Source organism: Triturus cristatus, chromosome 8, assembly GCF_964204655.1.
Source record: "Triturus cristatus chromosome 8, aTriCri1.1, whole genome shotgun sequence".
NCBI lineage: Eukaryota > Metazoa > Chordata > Amphibia > Caudata > Salamandridae > Triturus > Triturus cristatus.
In genome coordinates, this window is record NC_140591.1 from 975,951,443 (window position 1) to 975,973,517 (window position 22,075).

Consider the following 22,075-nt stretch of genomic DNA (forward strand, 5'->3'; position numbering starts at 1 on the left):
CCCGGGGCTCTGGGGACCGCCCCTAGCTTCCTTGACCCGTAATAGATCTTCCCTCCAACAGCCTCTCTTGCAAGTCCTGTATTGTTGGTTTGTTGCCCCTGCCCCCCTTTCCACTGCCCTCCATAGTCTGTTGTGCTTCCACGGCCCTTCCTGCCTGCTCAGTGTGGTTAAATTGTTGCCTTTGCCCCCTCCTACCTGCCTTCAATTTTCAGAGTCCGTGCCCCTGGCCTCTGCCTCTCAACAGTATCCTAATGAACAACTAGATTGCTAACATTCTATATTTATTACAAAAGTGTGGAGCGCCTGACATCATCTTGATGTAATCAAAACTGTAATACCTAGAGCATTCCTTTAGAAATTACATATATGAGAGGGTCTTATTGGCATCAAAATTATGGTTAGTGCTCTAAAAGACTAAAATAAGGACATATTTTCTGAGTTTTCAAATAGCGACAAAGCACTTTTAAATTATTTGTTATCTTTATGTTTTTTTATCTAGTTGACAACTTGATTAAATGTTGCACTTAGGGGAGAGGATGTGGTGTTACTTCCAGAACTGCAGACTTTGCAACTGGGGAACCAGGTTGAAGTTTCTGCTTCAGCTCGACATTCTGTGATTCTGGTCAAATCACTTAGTCTCCCCATGTCTACAACCAAAATGAATTTGTTCTTGTGTGATGTAACCAATGCTCATGTAAAGCACTCCAATACCTGACAAGTCTGCACTATATAACACTGCAAAAACACAAAATAATAAGTGTTTTGCACACTTCTGTCATTGGGCTATATTTGGGCTATATCTGGGTGATTTTGGGCTACATTTGGGCTCTTTTGTCTCCGGTGGCCATCTTGGGAGATTTTTTTGTTATGAAGTTTCCTAATTTCCTCATGTACTGCAGTCTCCTCAGTCGGAAATGCTTTCAGTTTTTTACTTTGATTCCATCATGAAGGTATTCAGATATGTCACACATTTGCCATGAATTCTGAATGTTAGCACTCTAGTTGCTCATTAGATCACTGTAGTAAAACTACTGCTCACCATGGAAGTCTGCTCCTGGTATTAAAAGTGCATGTTTCAGTCTGCATGTCAGAATTTTTTAATGAAATAGAAGAGGATTTGAGAAGTCACTCAAAATGTGCCCTCATTTTCTTTCTTCAGCATTAATCATAATTTCTATGGCAAAATGAACCCCCTCATTGTGTTCCTTTTTAAATTAAATGTTTTAAGTGTTACCAGTTTATTCCAATCAAGATGGCTTCAGGTGTGCCATACTTTTGTCATAATGAAGACAGTAAGTGCTCTAGTTGTTTTTAAGAACATTCTTGGACATTCTGTCATTGGGCTATACTTGGGCTACATCTGGGTGATATTTGGGCTACATTTGGGCTCTTTTGTCTCTGGTGGCCATCTTGGGAGACTTATTTGTTATGAAGTTTCCTAATTTCCTCATTTACTGCAGTCTCCTCAGTAGGAAATACTTTCAGTTTTTTACTTTGATTCCATCAAGAAGGCATTCAAATGTGTCACACATTTGCCATAAAATCAGAATGTTAGCACTCTTTTTGCTCATTAGATCACTGTAGTAAAGCTACTGCTCACCAGGGAAAACTGCTGCTGGTATTGAAAGTGCATGTTTCAGTCTGCATGCCAGGATTTGAGAAGTCACTCAAAATGTGCCCTAATTTTTCTTTATGCAGCACTAATCATACTTTTTATGGAAAAATGAACCACCTCATTTTGTTCCTTTTTAAATTAAATGTTTTAAGAGTTACCACTTTAATCCAAGCAAGATGGCTTCAGGTGTGCCATACATTTATCATAAGTAGGACGGTTAGCGCTCTAGTAGTTCTTTGGAACACTCTGGAAAGCTGCAGTAGAACACAAAGGAATCAACTGACAGTCTCTGCCCTTGTTGGATGTACATGTTTTACTGAGAATGTCAGACTTCATTCTCACATGACTGAGAAAGATAATGTGAATTTACAGAAAATAAGCTCTCAGTTTAGCTTATAGATCACCTTCCAAACCTCTGTGGTAAAAGCATGAGAAAATATTTTTCTCTCAATCATGATATCCCAGCAGAAGGCTTTTTCACATGGTGAAATCACCTTAGAACATACCACAATTCCTAAAATGAGTATGGTACCATCAACAAATGATTTATAATGTAACTAAAGTCTTAAAATCTTCTATTAACTGCAATGCTTTTTAATGAGGTGCTATCATGTATATTGGTCCCAAGATGGCTGCCAACACTTCTTGGATGAAGTGCTGACAGCCAATCAGATCTCAGGATGAGATGTGTGGTTAGGCTCCGCCCACATATATATATTGATTTAAATGCTATTTTCTCAGGAACTACTGAACAGATTTACACCAGACCTACAAAAGGCACTTCCTTGACCTGAGGACTACCTCTCTGCCAAATTTCAAGTAACTCTGTTCAGCCGTTCGGGCTGTAGCTGTGTCTAAAGGTCCTATGGAAAAATGCATGGGAAAAATGCGTTTTGGGACCCCCCTTTTTTCTCAGCCCCCGCTTGACGAATCCCCCCGAGACTTTCAGGGTAGGAGCGGAGCGTAGCGCCCCACCTATTTTGAAAATTTCGCAAGGATTCATCGACCGGCGCCAAAGTTATTCCAAATAGAATGTTGCGGATTTCCTATGGAAACAGGGTCCTAACTATAACTATCTACTGGCGACCGCCAGTAGATAATATATATATATATATATATATATCCACTGAAAAAACCATAGGTTTCACACACGTTATAGTTAGGAATTAGCATTTAAAAAACCTTGCAAATTCACTGAAAAAACCATAGGTTTCACACAAGTTATAGTTAGCTGTACATTTCACTCGTAAAAAACCAATGAAATTCCACGTTATAGTTAGTGCAGGCAACTATAACTCACGCGACCGCAATCCTCTGCTAATGACATATGTGTCTTTATGAAAAAAAACATATTTGTAATATATGTATAGCTAAAATTTAATGGAAGAAGACATGGGCAAATACGTGTCTAAATACAGTATTAGCATCAGCAGAGGATTGCGGTCGCGTGAGTTATAGTTGCCTGCACTAACTATAACGTGGAATTTCATTGGTTTTTTACGAGTGAAATGTACAGCTAACTATAACTTGTGTGAAACCTATGGTTTTTTCAGTGAATTTGCAAGGTTTTTTAAATGCTAATTCCTAACTATAACGTGTGTGAAACCTATGGTTTTTTCAGTGAATGTGTACGGTTTTTTAAATGCTAAGTTACTTTACGCCGTTCGTGCCGTGCGCGCCCACTTCACACAGTTCGTTCCGTGCGCGCACGGTGCGCTTCACGTACCGCACGCCCACTTAACGCAGTTAGTGCCGTGCACGCACGGTGGGCACGCGGTGTGCTACGCGCACCACGTGCCCACGTTACGCTGGATGGGCCATGTACGCACGATGCCGTTCGCGCACCGTCCGCAAACGGAGGACATATTATGCGCTTCGTTGTGAAAGGTTTTCTATTAAATGTTCAACGTCTTTTATGCCATCCACAAAAGGTGCCCTGCGGGCACGTTTTGCACACGGGGGGGGGGGATAATATGGATTTTTTTTTTTTTTTAATTATTTTTTACCGTGTACGGTAAGCGTATTCGGCGTTTTTTAAAAAAAAAAAGAACATTTATTTTTTGGCATTGGATGGCCTTCTGGCACACGATAACCAAGGCTAGGTGGTTAGGAGCTGTCTAGCCTGCCCCCTTTTAATGATATCCAACTTTGTTTTTCATCCCCCCTCAGAGTGCGAGAGAGAAAATGGCGGCCGACACTTCCTGGTTTCGACCGATTCGAATGTTTACTAAGATCTAACAGCCAATCAGAATCGTGCTCGCGCACGGCACCGTACGCGTACGGTAAGCTTACGGTGCGCGCTCGGAGCGCGCTTACAGATATATATATTGATTTAAATGCTATTTTCTCAGGAACTACTGAACAGATTTACACCAGACCTACAAAAGGCACTTCCTTGACCTGAGGACTACCTCTCTGCCAAATTACAAGTAATTCTGTTCAGCCGTTCGGGCTGTAGCTGTGTCTAAAGGTCCTATGGAAAAATGCATTGGGAAAACGCGTTTTGGGACCCCCCTTTTTTCTCAGCCCCCGCTTGACGAATCCCCCCGAGACTTTCAGGGTAGGAGCGTGGAGTTATTCCAAATAGAATGTTGCGGATTTCCTATGGAAACAGGGTCCTAACTATAACTTACACAGACGGTTCAAAACCGGGGGGTCAAAGGGAACAAGTTTTAAGACCACACAGGGTTGGATCCCCAATTCAAATATCAATAACACAAAGAACCCTGAGGTCTGAAGTCACCAAAAAAGGAAAAAAGAAGAAAGACGAGAAGGTGGTGTGTAAATGACAAACAAAAAAAGCCCAATTCATGTAATGAAAGGGCAATCCCTTTTAAGGACGTAATCCCTCACTCACCCTGGGTGACATGCTTCATCATATGGGATTCTCCTCCCAGAGAAAAATCCTAGTTTCTCTGGGGGCTACGACCCCCTCTATGAGAGGGAGGAGCTCAGGGATGTTTTGATTGTGCACTAAAGGATAGACTAAATCCACATATGATGAGCTACGTATGAGTGAGGGGTGCAGTGCTAACCAATTGATAGTGCAGTGAAAATATGTTAAAACTAGTCACGGGGCAGCAAGGAAGGTTCTCTTAACACAACCGCACCGAAGCTAGATTAAAAACGTGAGCACCACTGGTCGAAAGTAGGCCATGGTGTTTAACAATGAAAAAGGGTCGACATGTTTCAGCCTAAACGCCTAAGTTGGCTCGGCTTTCATCAGGACCAATAGCTACTGCAAAATGAAATAAGAAAACTGTGTGTTAACTACACAGAAAAAGGATACTAGGGACACCCAATAGTTGCTAGAAGGGTGTACGTCGCTTAGTCATCTCAAACATCACCTAAACAAAAGAGAACTCAGTGTAAGAAAAAGTTGGTTCAAAATGCAGACTTGAACAAACGTGAAAAAATGGGATATAGTAACTTAATGCATGAACCACTCACCCGTGAACACTGGGTGCGACTCTAACCTCCACCTGGCATCCGCTCAGGAAGGGAACACCGCTCTGAAAAAGTGATGTAAGAAGCTCAGAATTTGATACCTACATCTCAGGAGCGAATGTTAAAAACAAGTGGACTAATAAACTAAAGACAAGGGAGACCGGTATCTTCAATGAATACACAAAAAGCTGTATGCGTGAAGAATCAAAGATAATGCCAGGATCTACAAAATGTATGCGCTGTAGATAAATCTCGCTGTATTGGACAATCAATTGGAACAAATCCAAAGGAGAAAACGATATAAATTATAGTTGAAAGTGTAACTAAACTCGATAAACAAGCACTCGAGTGCATGGCCCATTAAACGAGTGACCACAAATGCTTGAAAAGTAAATAGCCGCCAGAGGGACGACTAATTATAAACTTACACAAGAAATAATGTATGTGCAGTATGTCAAAAAGTAACGAAGAGCTAATTCCAAAACGCTTACCTATCCGTCGGGGGACCGCGGCTGAAATGAGCCTGAAGCCGGAGGTGCCGCGGGACGGGTAAACGTGTAATATGAAGCGTCAGAGTCTTCGATCAATGGCCAATGGAAAAGCTCGTTGTAAAAAAGTGAAAATAAAGGAACCAATCAAAGCTGAGCTATTGCGCTGTGTTCGTAGTCTTAGCAACGTGAAATGCGGCCATAGAAGTGGTTTCATCTTTAAAGGGCTATGCACAAAAAAGAAGAAGAAAGAACCCGGTTGCTGGCTAATGTTCCCAGACTCGGGATAAAAGTAAATGCCTAAAACGGAGGGGTCCTGGTTGTAAGAACACTTGCTCCGATTAGGAATGCGGCCATAGAAATGGTTACGTGTTTAAAGGACCGTGCACAAACAGGTTGCTGGCTAATGTTTCCAGACTCAGGATTGCAGTAAATGTCTAAACCGGAGGGGATCTGGTTGTAAGAACACTGATTCCAAATAGGAATACACCGCAGGAGAAGCTCGGGCATTGGCTCATGCTATTGAGCTTAACGTCAGCTCATGAGGCGGAAAACGGAGGGAATACAAACAGTAAGAGCATTCACTCCGTAATCGACGCGCAAACGCTCGTCATAGAACTAAGATAAACACCGCCATACAGGGATAAGAAAAACCAAACAAAAACGTACTATTGTACGTGAAAAAACAGCGAGACATTGAAATGATCAATTGACCCAAAGTATCTTACTTGATGGTTCCAAAGGGGCAAGCACTGAATAGCACTAGCCAAAACCAGGGTAGATGGCATGGTAAATAAAAGACCCAGAATAAATCGGACCTGCTCATGGCTTACTCTCTTAACTAATCCCATCTACTAGGTGTGTATTGATGCGGGACTAGGAATCGAAAAGTATGTGAAAATCATAATGACAACCATGGAATGTCGTCGTTCAGTCCTGTGACATGCGTGTTAAGTGTATAAACCCACCGCTGTTCTTGTTTAAATAGAAAAGAAGAGCAATCTGTAAGGTGGGAAGGTGTGAAAGGTTTGTCAAGGACCGTCCAGTGTAAGTCATTTGGAGCATGGTTAGCTGCTAAAAAGTGGTTGGTAAGTTTAGTTGCAGAACGGCCACACCGTATGGTACTTTTGTGTTCCAAGATTTGGGTTTTAACCCGGCGGGTGGTCATTCCAACATAACGTAACCCACATGGACATGTTATTAAGTAAATCAAGTTTGAGCTGTTACAGTTGCTGTGACTTTTGAGAGTCCACGGCCTGCCAGTGCCAATGTCGATCTCTTTGGTCACAGAAGTATGGCAACAAGCCGCGCAGGAACCACATGGGTAGTGTCCTACGACCGGTGGTAAACCCCACAAGGTTTGTTGAGTGCCTGTTTGATTAGTACGTGGGCGGGTGTGTACCAAAAGGTCCCCGATATTACTGCTGCGTTTAAAAGCAAAAAGAGGTCTTGGCAACTTGACCTCTCCAATGTTCAAAATTTTCCAGTTGGTCAAAATGATTTTTTTGATTTGATTGGAAAACTTGCAGTAAGTGTTTACACAGGTGAGCCTGTTATCAGAGGATTTGGGGGCCTTGGGTTCCAGTAAAGCCTCACGATTGTTATTTACTGCGCGTTTAGAAGCTCTACGGATTAGTTGCTTGGGATATTGTCTAGCCAGTAGTTGTTTGGATAAATTGCTCGCATGTTCTTTATACTTATCAGCTGAGGAGCAATTTCTTTTTAAGCGCAAAAACTGACCAAAAGGCAGATTATCCCGCAATGCCCGTGGATGAAAACTGTCATATTTCAAAAGGGCATTCACCGCCATAGGTTTTCTGTACAATTCGGTACTCAAGCCACCCTCTGAGGGGGTTATCAATATGTCCAAAAAGGGGAGGTGGGTCTTGGAGTATTCGCAGGTGAATTTAAGGAAGGTATCACAATTGTTTAGCCAGTTCTTAAAAGACAATAAAGAAGCCAGTGATCCGTGCCATAGTACGAACACGTCGTCTATGTACCTCTTCCAAATCCTTATTTGATCTTTATAAGGATTATTGGTGCCGAACACGTGTTGTTCCTCAAAGACATGAACATACAGGTTGGCCAGGCTGGGAGCAAAAATGCTCCCCATCGAAGTGCCTGACACCTGTAGGAACAACTGTTCTTCAAATTGGAAAAAGTTCTCTTTCATGGCTAGGCTGGCACATGACATGATGAACGAAACTGGAGTGATGGAGTCCGGTGGATTAGCCAACAGGAGAGTTTCGATGACATCCAATGTCTCATCCTGTGGAATACATGTATAGAGTGACTCTACATCAAATGAGACTAAAAATTCTGTCTCACCATCAAAGGGTAGATCTTTGAGTAGGATCAAGATGTCCTTGGTGTCCTTGAGGTACGTGGACATTTTAGTGACCAAAGGACGTAAAAAATGATCTGCAAATGCCGACAAAGGTTCCAAGAGAGACCCTAGTCCGGAAATGATCGGACGACCAGGAGGAGGACTCACGTTCTTATGCACCTTAGGCAAAATGTAAAAGTAAGGCACGATGGGGGAAGATTTAACCAAATACTGAGCTTCATTTGTAGTGATCCAACCATTGGTGCTGGCTTCATTGACCATGATCTGAATGGTCTGTTGTAATCTTTTGGTTGGATCCTCAGTGAGAGGTCGGTAGAATTGTACATTTTGCAATTGTCTCAAGCATTCGGTGCGATAGGCGGTGGTGTCCATGATAACCGTGGCACCACCTTTATCCGCCGGCTTGATCATGATGTTTTCATCAGAAGTGAGAGACTTTAAGGCCTGCCGCTCAGACTTAGTAAGATTTTGATATTGACGGCTTTCCGCTGCACAAGTGGATAACACCTGTGCAGTCACCGCTTTCTCATATGTAAGTACCTGTGAAGGAACTTGGCTTGGCAAGGGATTGAATGTTGATTTGTTCCGCAAGCCCGTGTTGATGTCTTGATCATCAGAACAGGTAACAAGATCTGTTCGGAAAAAGAAATTCAAGCGGATCTTTCTGAAAAAAAGAGCAAGTTCATGATTTATAGAGAACAGATCACCTCTGAAGGAAGGAACAAACCCTAAACCTTTGTTTAAGAGGGACATCTCTTCTGGTGTAAGAACTTTCTTAGACAGATTGATGACTAAGTTGTGCTCGTACTCGGGACCGCTGGAGTCTCTCTCGCAACCGAGGCCTGGGTTGCTGATTGTTGATCTGCCCAATGGACCTGGTTCCGTCTTCTTCCCCTGGACCGGCCTCGGCCAAACCCTAAAAAAGGCTGGTTAGAGTACATTTGTGGAGGTGGAGGATAAGGACAAGGTTGACCGAAAGGAGGAAAGGGTGGATAGTTGTATGGACCAGGAGGCCACCACTGGGGAGGATACATAGTATTGGGTGCACCTCGTAGGTTTCTCCTGTTACCCCTACCTATCTTTTTGTTGCCTCTAAAAGAGGAATCTTCACCTGAGGCTGTGTCTGACCCACTAGACCAATCGTCACTCCCTGATGTAGAGTAATCGGACCCATACCTACGACCCTGTCGGTTTAATTGTGGGGGCACATAGTCAGCACTTTGTTTGTCATTTACACACCACCTTCTCGTCTTTCTTCTTTTTTCCTTTTTTGGTGACTTCAGACCTCAGGGTTCTTTGTGTTATTGATATTTGAATTGGGGATCCAACCCTGTGTGGTCTTAAAACTTGTTCCCTTTGACCCCCGGTTTTGAACCGTCTGTGTATGTTAAATGAACAGCTGTTGGCTGTGGGTCTCACATTCGACACAACAATAGTGTCTTAACTGTATTGCGGAATTAATATTTTCTGCAGGTCGATTTTTCTTCCAGTGTTCTTCTTCACACACATATACATAGACTCGTGGGCTTACTTTTTCTAATTTTGAGGTTGAGACTGACTTCTTCTTTATCTCACACTATGGCGGAACGCCTGGGTCTAACCTTTGATGACACCATAGCACAAGCCATTCTAGATACACCAAGTATTATGGACACGTTTCAAAGTCCAGCCATCCACGCAGAGGTTGATTGGACCAGGGTTCTGACTTTAAAGAAATCACATTCACGTGTATTCATCCATGGAGCAATCATGACTGAGTATTTGAGAGCTAATTGTGCTCCCACAGGACTCATTGTGACTAATGCACCACGACTGTTCCTTGATGACAAAACCTTCCTCAATGATTGGTCTCTAATCGCCTGGAAGTGTACCAGAGATTGGTTGATCCTTATCATCAGCACTGCCAAACGAGTTGCTGATGCAGTCTTGATCGAGATTCAGGCTTTAGAATCTCAAATCAAAGTAACACTCACAGGCGCTCTGTTTAAAAAACAACAAGAGGAATCAAACAAACATAACAAAGAATTCAAGGACTCTGTATTGATGACTAAGATCAATAAATTTAAAAAGGATTTGGCCCGTTTTTCCCTAGAGAGAGTATACCCTTACACTAGTGCTGACTATGTGCCCCCACAATTAAACCGACAGGGTCGTAGGTATGGGTCCGATTACTCTACATCAGGGAGTGACGATTGGTCTAGTGGGTCAGACACAGCCTCAGGTGAAGATTCCTCTTTTAGAGGCAACAAAAAGAGAGGTAGGGGTAACAGGAGAAACCTACGAGGTGCACCCAATACTATGTATCCTCCCCAGTGGTGGCCTCCTGGTCCATACAACTATCCACCCTTTCCTCCTTTCGGTCAACCTTGTCCTTATCCTCCACCTCCACAAATGTACTCTAACCAGCCTTTTTTAGGGTTTGGCCGAGGCCGGTCCAGGGGAAGAAGACGGAACCAGGTCCATTGGGCAGATCAACAATCAGCAACCCAGGCCTCGGTTGCGAGAGAGACTCCAGCGGTCCCGAGTACGAGCACAACTTAGTCATCAATCTGTCAAAGAAAGTTCTTACACCAGAAGAGATGTCCCTCTTAAACAAAGGTTTAGGGTTTGTTCCTTCCTTCAGAGGTGATCTGTTCTCTATAAATCATGAACTTGCTCTTTTTTTCAGAAAGATCCGCTTGAATTTCTTTTTCCGAACAGATCTTGTTACCTGTTCTGATGATCAAGACATCAACATGGGCTTGCGGAACAAATAAACATTCAATCCCTTGCCAAGCCAAGTTCCTTCACAGGTACTTACATATGAGAAAGCGGTGACTGCACAGGTGTTATCCACTTGTGCAGCGGAAAGCCGTCAATATCAAAATCTTACTAAGTCTGAGCGGCAGGCCTTAAAGTCTCTCACTTCTGATGAAAACATCATGATCAAGCCGGCGGATAAAGGTGGTGCCACGGTTATCATGGACACAACCGCCTATCGCACCGAATGCTTGAGACAATTGCAAAATGTACAATTCTACCGACCTCTCACTGAGGATCCAACCAAAAGATTACAACAGACCATTCAGATCATGGTCAATGAAGCCAGCACCAATGGTTGGATCACTACAAATGAAGCTCAGTATTTGGTTAAATCTTCCCCCATCGTGCCTTACTTTTACATTTTGCCTAAGGTGCATAAGAACGTGAGTCCTCCTCCTGGTCGTCCGATCATTTCCGGTCTAGGGTCTCTCTTGGAACCTTTGTCGGCATTTGCAGATCATTTTTTACGTCCTTTGGTCACTAAAATGCCCACGTACCTCAAGGACACCAAGGACATCTTGATCCTACTCAAAGATATACCCTTTGATGGTGAGACAGATTTTTTAGTCTCATTTGATGTAGAGTCACTCTATACATGTATTCCACAGGATGAGACATTGGATGTCATCGAAACTCTCCTGTTGGCTAATCCACCGGACTCCATCACTCCAGTTTCGTTCATCATGTCATGTGCCAGCCTAGCCATGAAAGAGAACTTTTTCCAATTTGAAGAACAGTTGTTCCTACAGGTGTCAGGCACTTCGATGGGGAGCATTTTTGCTCCCAGCCTGGCCAACCTGTATGTTCATGTCTTTGAGGAACAACACGTGTTCGGCACCAATAATCCTTATAAAGATCAAATAAGGATTTGGAAGAGGTACATAGACGACGTGTTCGTACTATGGCACGGATCACTGGCTTCTTTATTGTCTTTTAAGAACTGGCTAAACAATTGTGATACCTTCCTTAAATTCACCTGCGAATACTCCAAGACCCACCTCCCCTTTTTGGACATATTGATAACCCCCTCAGAGGGTGGCTTGAGTACCGAATTGTACAGAAAACCTATGGCGGTGAATGCCCTTTTGAAATATGACAGTTTTCATCCACGAGCATTGCGGGATAATCTGCCTTTTGGTCAGTTTTTGCGCTTAAAAAGAAATTGCTCCTCAGCTGATAAGTATAAAGAACATGCGAGCAATTTATCCAAACAACTACTGGCTAGACAATATCCCAAGCAACTAATCCGTAGAGCTTCTAAACGCGCAGTAAATAACAATCGTGAGGCTTTACTGGAACCCAAGGCCCCCAAATCCTCTGATAACAGGCTCACCTGTGTAAACACTTACTGCAAGTTTTTCAATCAAATCAAAAAAATCATTTTGACCAACTGGAAAATTTTGAACATTGGAGAGGTCAAGTTGCCAAGACCTCTTTTTGCTTTTAAACGCAGCAGTAATATCGGGGACCTTTTGGTACACACCCGCCCACGTACTCATCAAACAGGCACTCAACAAACCTTGTGGGGTTTACCACCGGTCGTAGGACACTACCCATGTGGTTCCTGCGTGGCTTGTTGCCATACTTCTGTGACCAAAGAGATCGACATTGGCACTGGCAGGCTGTGGACTCTCAAAAGTCACAGCAACTGTAACAGCTCAAACTTGATTTACTTAATAACATGTCCATGTGGGTTACGTTATGTTGGAATGACCACCCGCCGGGTTAAAACCCGAATCTTGGAACACAAAAGTACCATACGGTGTGGCCGTTCTGCAACTAAACTTACCAACCACTTTTTAGCAGCTAACCATGCTCCAAATGACTTACACTGGACGGTCCTTGACAAACCTTTCATACCTTCCCACCTTACAGATTGCTCTTCTTTTCTATTTAAACGAGAACAGCGGTGGGTTTATACACTTAACACGCATGTCACAGGACTGAACGACGACATTCCATGGTTGTCATTATGGTTTTCACATACTTTTCGATTCCTAGTCCCGCATCAATACACACCTAGTAGATGGGATTAGTTAAGAGAGTAAGCCATGAGCAGGTCCGATTTATTCTGGGTCTTTTATTTACCATGCCATCTACCCTGGTTTTGGCTAGTGCTATTCAGTGCTTGCCCCTTTGGAACCATCAAGTAAGATACTTTGGGTCAATTGATCATTTCAATGTCTCGCTGTTTTTTCACGTACAATAGTACGTTTTTGTTTGGTTTTTCTTATCCCTGTATGGCGGTGTTTATCTTAGTTCTATGACGAGCGTTTGCGCGTCGATTACGGAGTGAATGCACTTACTGTTTGTATTCCCTCCGTTTTCCGCCTCATGAGCTCACGTTAAGCTCAATAGCATGAGCCAATGCCCGAGCTTCTCCTGCGGTGTATTCCTATTTGGAATCAGTGTTCTTACAACCAGATCCCCTCCGGTTTAGACATTTACTGCAATCCTGAGTCTGGAAACATTAGCCAGCAACCTTTTTGTGCACGGTCCTTTAAACACGTAACCATTTCTATGGCCGCATTCCTAATCGGAGCAAGTGTTCTTACAACCAGGACCCCTCCGTTTTAGGCATTTACTTTTATCCCGAGTCTGGGAACATTAGCCAGCAACCGGGTTCTTTCTTCTTCTTTTTTGTGCATAGCCCTTTAAAGATGAAACCACTTCTATGGCCGCATTTCACGTTGCTAAGACTACGAACACAGCGCAATAGCTCAGCTTTGATTGGTTCCTTTATTTTCACTTTTTTACAACGAGCTTTTCCATTGGCCATTGATCGAAGACTCTGACGCTTCATATTACACGTTTACCCGTCCCGCGGCACCTCCGGCTTCAGGCTCATTTCAGCCGCGGTCCCCCGACGGATAGGTAAGCGTTTTGGAATTAGCTCTTCGTTACTTTTTGACATACTGCACATACATTATTTCTTGTGTAAGTTTATAATTAGTCGTCCCTCTGGCGGCTATTTACTTTTCAAGCATTTGTGGTCACTCGTTTAATGGGCCATGCACTCGAGTGCTTGTTTATCGAGTTTAGTTACACTTTCAACTATAATTTATATCGTTTTCTCCTTTGGATTTGTTCCAATTGATTGTCCAATACAGCGAGATTTATCTACAGCGCATACATTTTGTAGATCCTGGCATTATCTTTGATTCTTCACGCATACAGCTTTTTGTGTATTCATTGAAGATACCGGTCTCCCTTGTCTTTAGTTTATTAGTCCACTTGTTTTTAACATTCGCTCCTGAGATGTAGGTATCAAATTCTGAGCTTCTTACATCACTTTTTCAGAGCGGTGTTCCCTTCCTGAGCAGATGCCAGGTGGAGGTTAGAGTCGCACCCAGTGTTCACGGGTGAGTGGTTCATGCATTAAGTTACTATATCCCATTTTTTCACGTTTGTTCAAGTCTGCATTTTGAACCAACTTTTTCTTACACTGAGTTCTCTTTTGTTTAGGTGATGTTTGAGATGACTAAGCGACGTACACCCTTCTAGCAACTATTGGGTGTCCCTAGTATCCTTTTTCTGTGTAGTTAACACACAGTTTTCTTATTTCATTTTGCAGTAGCTATTGGTCCTGATGAAAGCCGAGCCAACTTAGGTGTTTAGGCTGAAACATGTCGACCCTTTTTCATTGTTAAACACCATGGCCTACTTTCGACCAGTGGTGCTCACGTTTTTAATCTAGCTTCGGTGCGGTTGTGTTAAGAGAACCTTCCTTGCCGCCCCGTGACTAGTTTTAACATATTTTCACTGCACTATCAATTGGTTAGCACTGCACCCCTCACTCATACGTAGCTCATCATATGTGGATTTAGTCTATCCTTTAGTGCACAATCAAAACATCCCTGAGCTCCTCCCTCTCATAGAGGGGGTCGTAGCCCCCAGAGAAACTAGGATTTTTCTCTGGGAGGAGAATCCCATATGATGAAGCATGTCACCCAGGGTGAGTGAGGGATTACGTCCTTAAAAGGGATTGCCCTTTCATTACATGAATTGGGCTTTTTTTGTTTGTCATTTACACACCACCTTCTCGTCTTTCTTCTTTTTTCCTTTTTTGGTGACTTCAGACCTCAGGGTTCTTTGTGTTCCTAACTATAACTACCTACTGGCGACCGCCAGTAGGTAATATATATATATATATATATATATATATATATATATATTACCTACTGGCGGTCGCCAGTAGGTAGTTATAGTTATAGTTATAGTTAGGACCTATTTTCCATAGGAAATCCGCAACATTCTATTCCCAATAAGTCTGGCGCCAGTTGACGAATCCCCGCGAAATTTTCCAAACTTTTGGCCAGCTCCGCTCTGCTCCTTCCCTGAAAGTTTCGTGGTGATTTGTCAAGCGGGGGCCGAGAAAAAAAGGGGTCCCAAAACGCATTTTCCCTATGCAATTTCCCATAGGATCTTTTGTCGCAGCTACAGCCCGAACCGCTGAACGGAGTGACACGAACCAAGCGTGCATCCTCCCGATCGCGCTCTGAATGCTAATTGGCTGTTGAGTGTCTGTCTACATTCGAAACCAGGAACTGTTGGCGGCCATTTTCTGCCTCGGTAGAAGCGAGGCTGAAGAAGCAAGGGGAATAAGTGTGTAAAACATATAAAGGGGGCAGAGTGGAAATACTCTGACCCTCTAGAGGTGTTTAGGGGGTCCTAGAAGGACCCCCTGGGGTCCCCCTTTTTTTAACAAAAAAAAGGCAGAATGTGCGCACGGTGCGCGCATCCTATCGCGTTGGGTGCACGGATTCTCTCGCGTTGGGTGCGCGGATCCACGGAATTTTTTTTTTTAAAAAGACAAGAAATCATTGGTTGTATGACTACTTTCTACACTGAAAGGTAGGGTGTATATTTCTGTTGACTTCCTGTCTTGTTTAGCAACATTGTGTGCTGAACTTGTGACCTGTGTGCTCAGTGCAGTGTTCCATGAGCTGTTTCTATGGTAACAGGTAGAAGGCAGATTGGGGGAAGGGTTGAAATGTATTCCAGTTGGAAAGGGTTGAAATGTTTAACCAATAGAAATGTGTGTTTGCTTTTGAGTTTATGTGTGAAGGATTGTGATTTGATGTTTACATGTATATGTGTGGAAAATGAAAGGGAAACGTTTCCATTCTTTGTTTTTGCTGAGAGGTGCACAGTGCAGAGATTCTGTAAAAGAAAATATGGTGAGTGACTGATATACTTCTTAATCTACAAAACAACTTGAAAGGTGAGTTATTTAATTGTGAGGGGATGTATGTAGACTATTTTGATTTTAATCAGACTAATGTATTTCTCCTGCTAAAGTGTAGGGAGTACTTTTTTTCTCTACAATCTTATTGACAGTGTGTGTGCATGTAGAAACTATTCTGTGATAATCATTTGTGTTTTTCATGTGTTTGCAGACAGAAACTGTGCTGTTTTTATATTTTGGTAGAATTAGAAACCAGTCATTGTTTATGAATTTGTGAAATGAGTTATGTTATGTTTCTATACTAAACTGTAGTACTTCTTCTAGATGAAGAAATGTGTTTTGGTATAGTGCAAGGGATAGTGTTGTTTGTCTAGAATCACACAGTGAGTATGTGTGCATTTGGGAACCACTGTGAGAGAAGCATTTGGTAACATCGTGTATTTGCTGACAGATAACTGTTTTAAAACCTGTCATGTTGTCAAGTTTTAGTAGCATTAGAAGCCAGTGTTTGCTTATGCATTGATAAAATAAGTCATGCTTTGAGACTAATGTGCCGTACTTTAATATGTAGATTGTGCGTAGTCCTTACCCCTTGCACAGTAGTGAATGAGTTTTGGTAAGCTGCTAGGGATAGTGTTGCTTGTATAGAATCACACTGTGAGTATGTGTGCATTTGGGAACCACTGTGAGAGAAGTATGCGGAAATATCGTGTATTTGCTGACAGATAACTGTTTTAAAACCTGTCTTGTTGTCAAGTTTTAGTAGCATTAGAAGACAGTTTTTGATTATGCTTTTATTAAATGAGTCAGGCTTTGACAGAAAAGTGCAGTCCTGAGATATGTAGATTGTGTGCAGTTCCCTTACCACTTGCACTGTAGTGAATGAGTTTTGGTAAACTCCTAGGGATAGTGGTGCTTGTCTAGAATCACACTGTGAGTTAGTGTGTATTTGGGAACCACTGTGAGAGAAGCATTTGGTAACATCGTGTATTTTCTGACAGATAACTTTTTTTAAACCTGTCATGTTGTCAAGTGTTAGTAGAATTAGAAGCCAGTTTTTGATTATGCTTTTATTAAATGAGTCAGGCTTTGACAGAAAAGTGCAGTCCTGAGATATGTAGATTGTGTGCAGTTCCCTTATCAGTTCCACAGTAGTGAATGATTTTTGGTAAAGTCCTAGGTATAGTGGTTATTGTCTAGAATCACACTGTGAGTCTGTGTGCATTTGGGAACCACTGTGAGAGAAGCATTTGGTAACATCGTGTATGTTTTAGCAGATAACTCTTTTAAAACCTGTCATGTTGTCAAGTTTTAGTAGCATTAGAAGCCAGTCTTTGTAAATGCGTTAATTAAATGAGTCATGCTTTGACACTAATGTGCTGTACTTAAATATGTAGATTGTGTGCAGTACCATTACCTCTTCTAGACTAGTGAATGAGTTTTGGTAAACTGCTAGGGATAGTGTTGCTTGTCTAAAATCACACTGTGAGTCTGTGTACATTTGGGTAAGGATTGTGAGAGAAGCATTTGGTAACAGTGTATTTGATGACAGATAACTGTTTTAAAATCGTCATGTTGTCAAGTTTTAGTAGCTTTAGAAGCTATTCTTTGCTTATGCATTGATAAAATGAGTCAGGGTTTGACACTAAAGTGCAGTACCATATACTATTCTCTTCTCTGTGCCAGAACTGAAAATTTAAAAGTTTTACCCAGGCACTAACCGAGCAGTAGTCTGATGATTTAGTCAGTTTCCAAGTACTCATGTTGTGAACCATACATTACCACATAGATTTTTTCAAATGTCTATGCAGTATGCATGCAGTCTTCTAACATACTATACACTTGTCTTTCACATTTTCAATTCGCTAGTCAGTATCCATACACTTCCAGGAAACACCCTGTAACTCCCTTTGCAGACCTCTAGTGACCCATTCAGCATCATGTACTAATGCATTCACTGTGCCAAAACCCAAACACTTATAAATTCACCAAGATACTATCTTTGGAGTACTCTAATCATTCAGTCAGTGCCTAAGTATTCATGCACTGAGCCAGGCCTTAGCACATGGACTGCTTCAAACCCCTATCCACTATGTATGCAGTCTTCTAACCACCTAGACACTTGTCTTTCACACTTTCAATTCCCTAGTCAGTATCCATACAGTCCAGCAAACATCCTGGCACTCCCTTTGCACTGCTCTAGTGACCCATTCAGTACCAAGTTCTAATCCATTCCCTGTGCGAAACGCCTACCACTTATAAATTCACCTAGGCACTCTCCTTGCTGTACTCTAATCATTCAGTCAGTACCCAAGTAGTCATGCAGTGAGCCAGGCCTTAGCACATGGACTGCTTTAAATGCCTATGCAGTATGGATGCAGTCCTCTAATCACCTACACAGTTGTCTTTCACACCTTCTATTCCCCTGTTAGTATTCATCCACTTCTAGCAAACACCCTGTTACTCACCCAGTGTGTCTCCTTATAGTACTGTAATCATTCAGTCAGTTAGCATGTAGTCTTTTAGTGAGGTAGGCTTTAGGGCATGAACTGCTTCAAAGTAGTATGCACTATGCATGTAGTGTTTTAAACATTGTCACACTTGTGGTTCAGGGCTATAGTTTCTTAGTCAGTTTTTATATAAAATGTGTTTGTACAGTAATGGAATAGTATACATTTGAAAGTTATTAATATACATTTATTTGTGATTCTTTTTTACAGATACAGAACAGGAGTATTTCTCATCTGTTTTCACTCTTCTTGTGCAAGATTGTTTGGATGAAGGGTCCTTAGGTGTTTCATCATACTTGCTGTGCTGCATGAGTATTTTTTGTTAGGATCCCCTCGTAACAGAACTCTTTTGCAAATCTTGCGCGTGACGAAGGTGGCATTGGTCTTTGTTTGCCCCGCGAGAAAAGTAGAAAATGACCACATCACTGAAGGAAAACGTTGTGGGCGTGGTGCATCCTCCAAAAATTCATCCTTAGATTTGGTGAATATTTTAAAGCGACAATATTTACAGTTTTTGTTAGCTGTATGCATTTTATATATCTGTGATTTGTATCTTGTTTTTTTTTTGAGAATAGCATGTTGGGTTTTTTTTAACAATCTTTGAGATTGTTTTTTTTTTGCCCGGTGTTAAGTGATGAGTACGATTGAAATCACTATTTTTTGTGAAATTTAATATATTCTGAGAACAGCAGAAAAGGCAAAAAAATTACTTTGTGGAAATTATGCTGTGTTGTAAAAAATGTATTATTACATGTTATCAGTTTTTTTTCCTTTTCTTTCACAGATCCAAATTTTAAAATAAGCAATTTTTATGAATTTAGATTGGAATGAAAATGTGAAAAAAATATGTACCATTTTTTATTCCTATTACTGTGAAGGTAAGTTTAACTAAGTCTCAATATGCAGAATGAGGAGGTCTGCAAGAAGCTACAAAGTTGAAACATGTTTCTAAAAACACTCTGTTTATACCTTTGTAGTTTTGAAATCTGACCATAATCAGATATCATGTGACCTGCAAAAAAAGAGATTTGAGGGGGTCATAATATTTCCTATTTTAGCTATTGAAGGACCGCAATTATTTCAATCATTCTTCTTTGAACATCTTTGCAGACAAAACTCTGTGCTTACCTTTTATCATTCGCAAGGAATTTTAAAAATGGAAATATGTCACTTTTTGTAACATAGTTATTGTGTAAGATACTCTTTCATATTTACAAAGAAAGGAAAAGGCACTCTGTGCACTTTTTATACTCCATGTAAATACAACCTCATCATGCAGACCACTTTGTGTTGAAAGGGTGTTCTATAAGTGTTGTTGTGCATGATTGCACTTAATACTCATAGAACAAGACACATGTCTAGATTTATCAGAAATCATAAATTTCGATATGTGTGTGAATGGTGCACCATTCTAAAATTGGTGTTGGAAAGCACAACAAGGAGAATTGTTTTAATTTCTCCACATTTTTATATCTTCAATGCATGCTGAAATGTTCAGCATACATTGAAGGAGAAAGATGCATTTTCTCATTGTTTTTGTGCAGGAAGGTGTGTCTTCCTGTAGAAAAACAAACAGCACATGACACAGATATCCTTGCACTATGGTGCAAGGGTGCCTTTGTCACCACATGGCTGCAGTGTAAGCAGCCGTGCAGACAGAAGCACAGATTTGCAACATATTTATGTACATATGTTGCATCCCTGTGCTCCGGAAGTACTACAGCACACTGCAGTTAAAGAGGTTACTGTGTAATGCTGCAGCACTTCCTCATAGTTCTGCACTTCTACATTCATAATACGCTACTAATGCATTCATTCAGTCAATTACGTACTACACATACATTCATCTAAACTAACACTAACAAAGAAATTTAGCTCTTTTTTTAAACCAGGAAAGTTAGTTCTTACAAGAACTTTTTTTTTCTTCTTTCTTCTTTTATAATTTTTTTGGGGTTTTCTGAACAATTGTCATTTTTTTTGGGTTTTTCTGCAAAAAAAAAACAAAAAACAAAACAGGAGAAACCAAACAATGAACTTCAGGGAACAATAAATTTTTTTTTAAAAAAATAGCAAATGTGACTTTCTTGCCGGCGGCAGATCAGATCGATCGACTGCTCATCATAGCACAAAGTTTTATTGCACTTAGTGCAGAGCACTTTTAAAAATTGAAATTGAGGACGGATGTCCAAGGTTTGGGCAATGGATGCACTCTTGATGTGCTCGGCTGCGATGAGGTGGATGGCGCAGGAGCAGGAGTGTTTCTCACCCGTCGGCACTTTTCTCGTGCAAGATTGTTTGGATGAAGGGTCCTCATGTGCTTCTTCATACTTGCCGTGCCGCACGAGTATTTCTTGTTAGGATCCCCTCGCGACAGGACTCTTTTGCAAATCTTGCACGTGACCAAGGTGGCATTGGTCTTATTCTGCCCCTCTGGAAAAGTAAAACATTTCCACACCACTGAAGAAAAACGTTATTTGTGTGGTGCCTCCTCCAAAAATTCATCCTCAGAATTATGAGGAGATGCAGGTGATGCCTGCTGCCCTGAAGCCATTTTTGGTTGAAAAAAGTTAGAGCTAAGTGTAAACTTAGTCTAAAAAATCTTCTTCTCTCCAAAGAGATGGTGCTCTAAAGAAGGTCAAAGAAGAATGATTGAAATGGGTGGGGTCATTCAATAGTTAGAAGAGGAAGTGTAATGACCCAATCAAATCTCTTTTTTTGCAGGTCACATGGGATCCGCGCACCCTGCGCTTACGCAGCATGCACCCAGCGCACATCCGCGAAATTGAATAAAAAAAAATTATAGGATTAGATGTAAAAATACATTTGTTTTAAGACTAGTTTAGAGTTTGTCTTCAATTAATATTCACATGAAATACATATATATATATTTTTTTAAAATGTTAAATATTTCGCGGTATCCACGCACCTACCGCGTCATAGACGCAGATGACGCATTGCGGAAGCGCGTAAACGTCGCGTGACATACATCGAACGTGTCGCGTATAGGCTGGGTGTCGCGTACCAGTCGCATTGCAATCGCGCACTAAACAACGCTTACCATGCGCGGATGCTACCGCTTAGGGATCGAGAACGGAGCGCTTCGGGTGCGCGGATCCAAAAATATTTAAAAAATATATATAAAATAAAGTTTTGAACATATAGTTAAAAAAATATGTTTGAAAAACCCATTAAGTTCGAATAATATTTTTTAATTTTTAAAAGTATTAATTGAAAAAATAAGTTTGAAAAATGGTGACAAAAAAGTGTTTAAAAAAAAAACGTTATTAATGAAATTGACACAGTGAATTTGAAAAATATAGAAATCCAATCAAAATCATTAAACATGATATCTTCAGAGATAAGTTATAGATAGGAATTAGCGTTTAAAAAACCTTTGAAATTCACTGAAAAAACCAAACGTTTCAGGGGCGTTATAGTTAGGAATTGGCATTTAAAAAACCTTAGAAGTTCACTGAAAAAACCATAGGTTTCAGGGGTGTTATAGTTAGCTGGACATTTCCCTCGTACAAAACCCTAGAAATTCCCCTGTTATAGTTAGTTCAGCTAACTATAACTCGCGCCCCCGCAATGCACTGCTGATGACGTCACATATTACATCACTCATGACATGGTCAGTGACATCACTGATGACATCACTGATGACATCTCAGATGACAT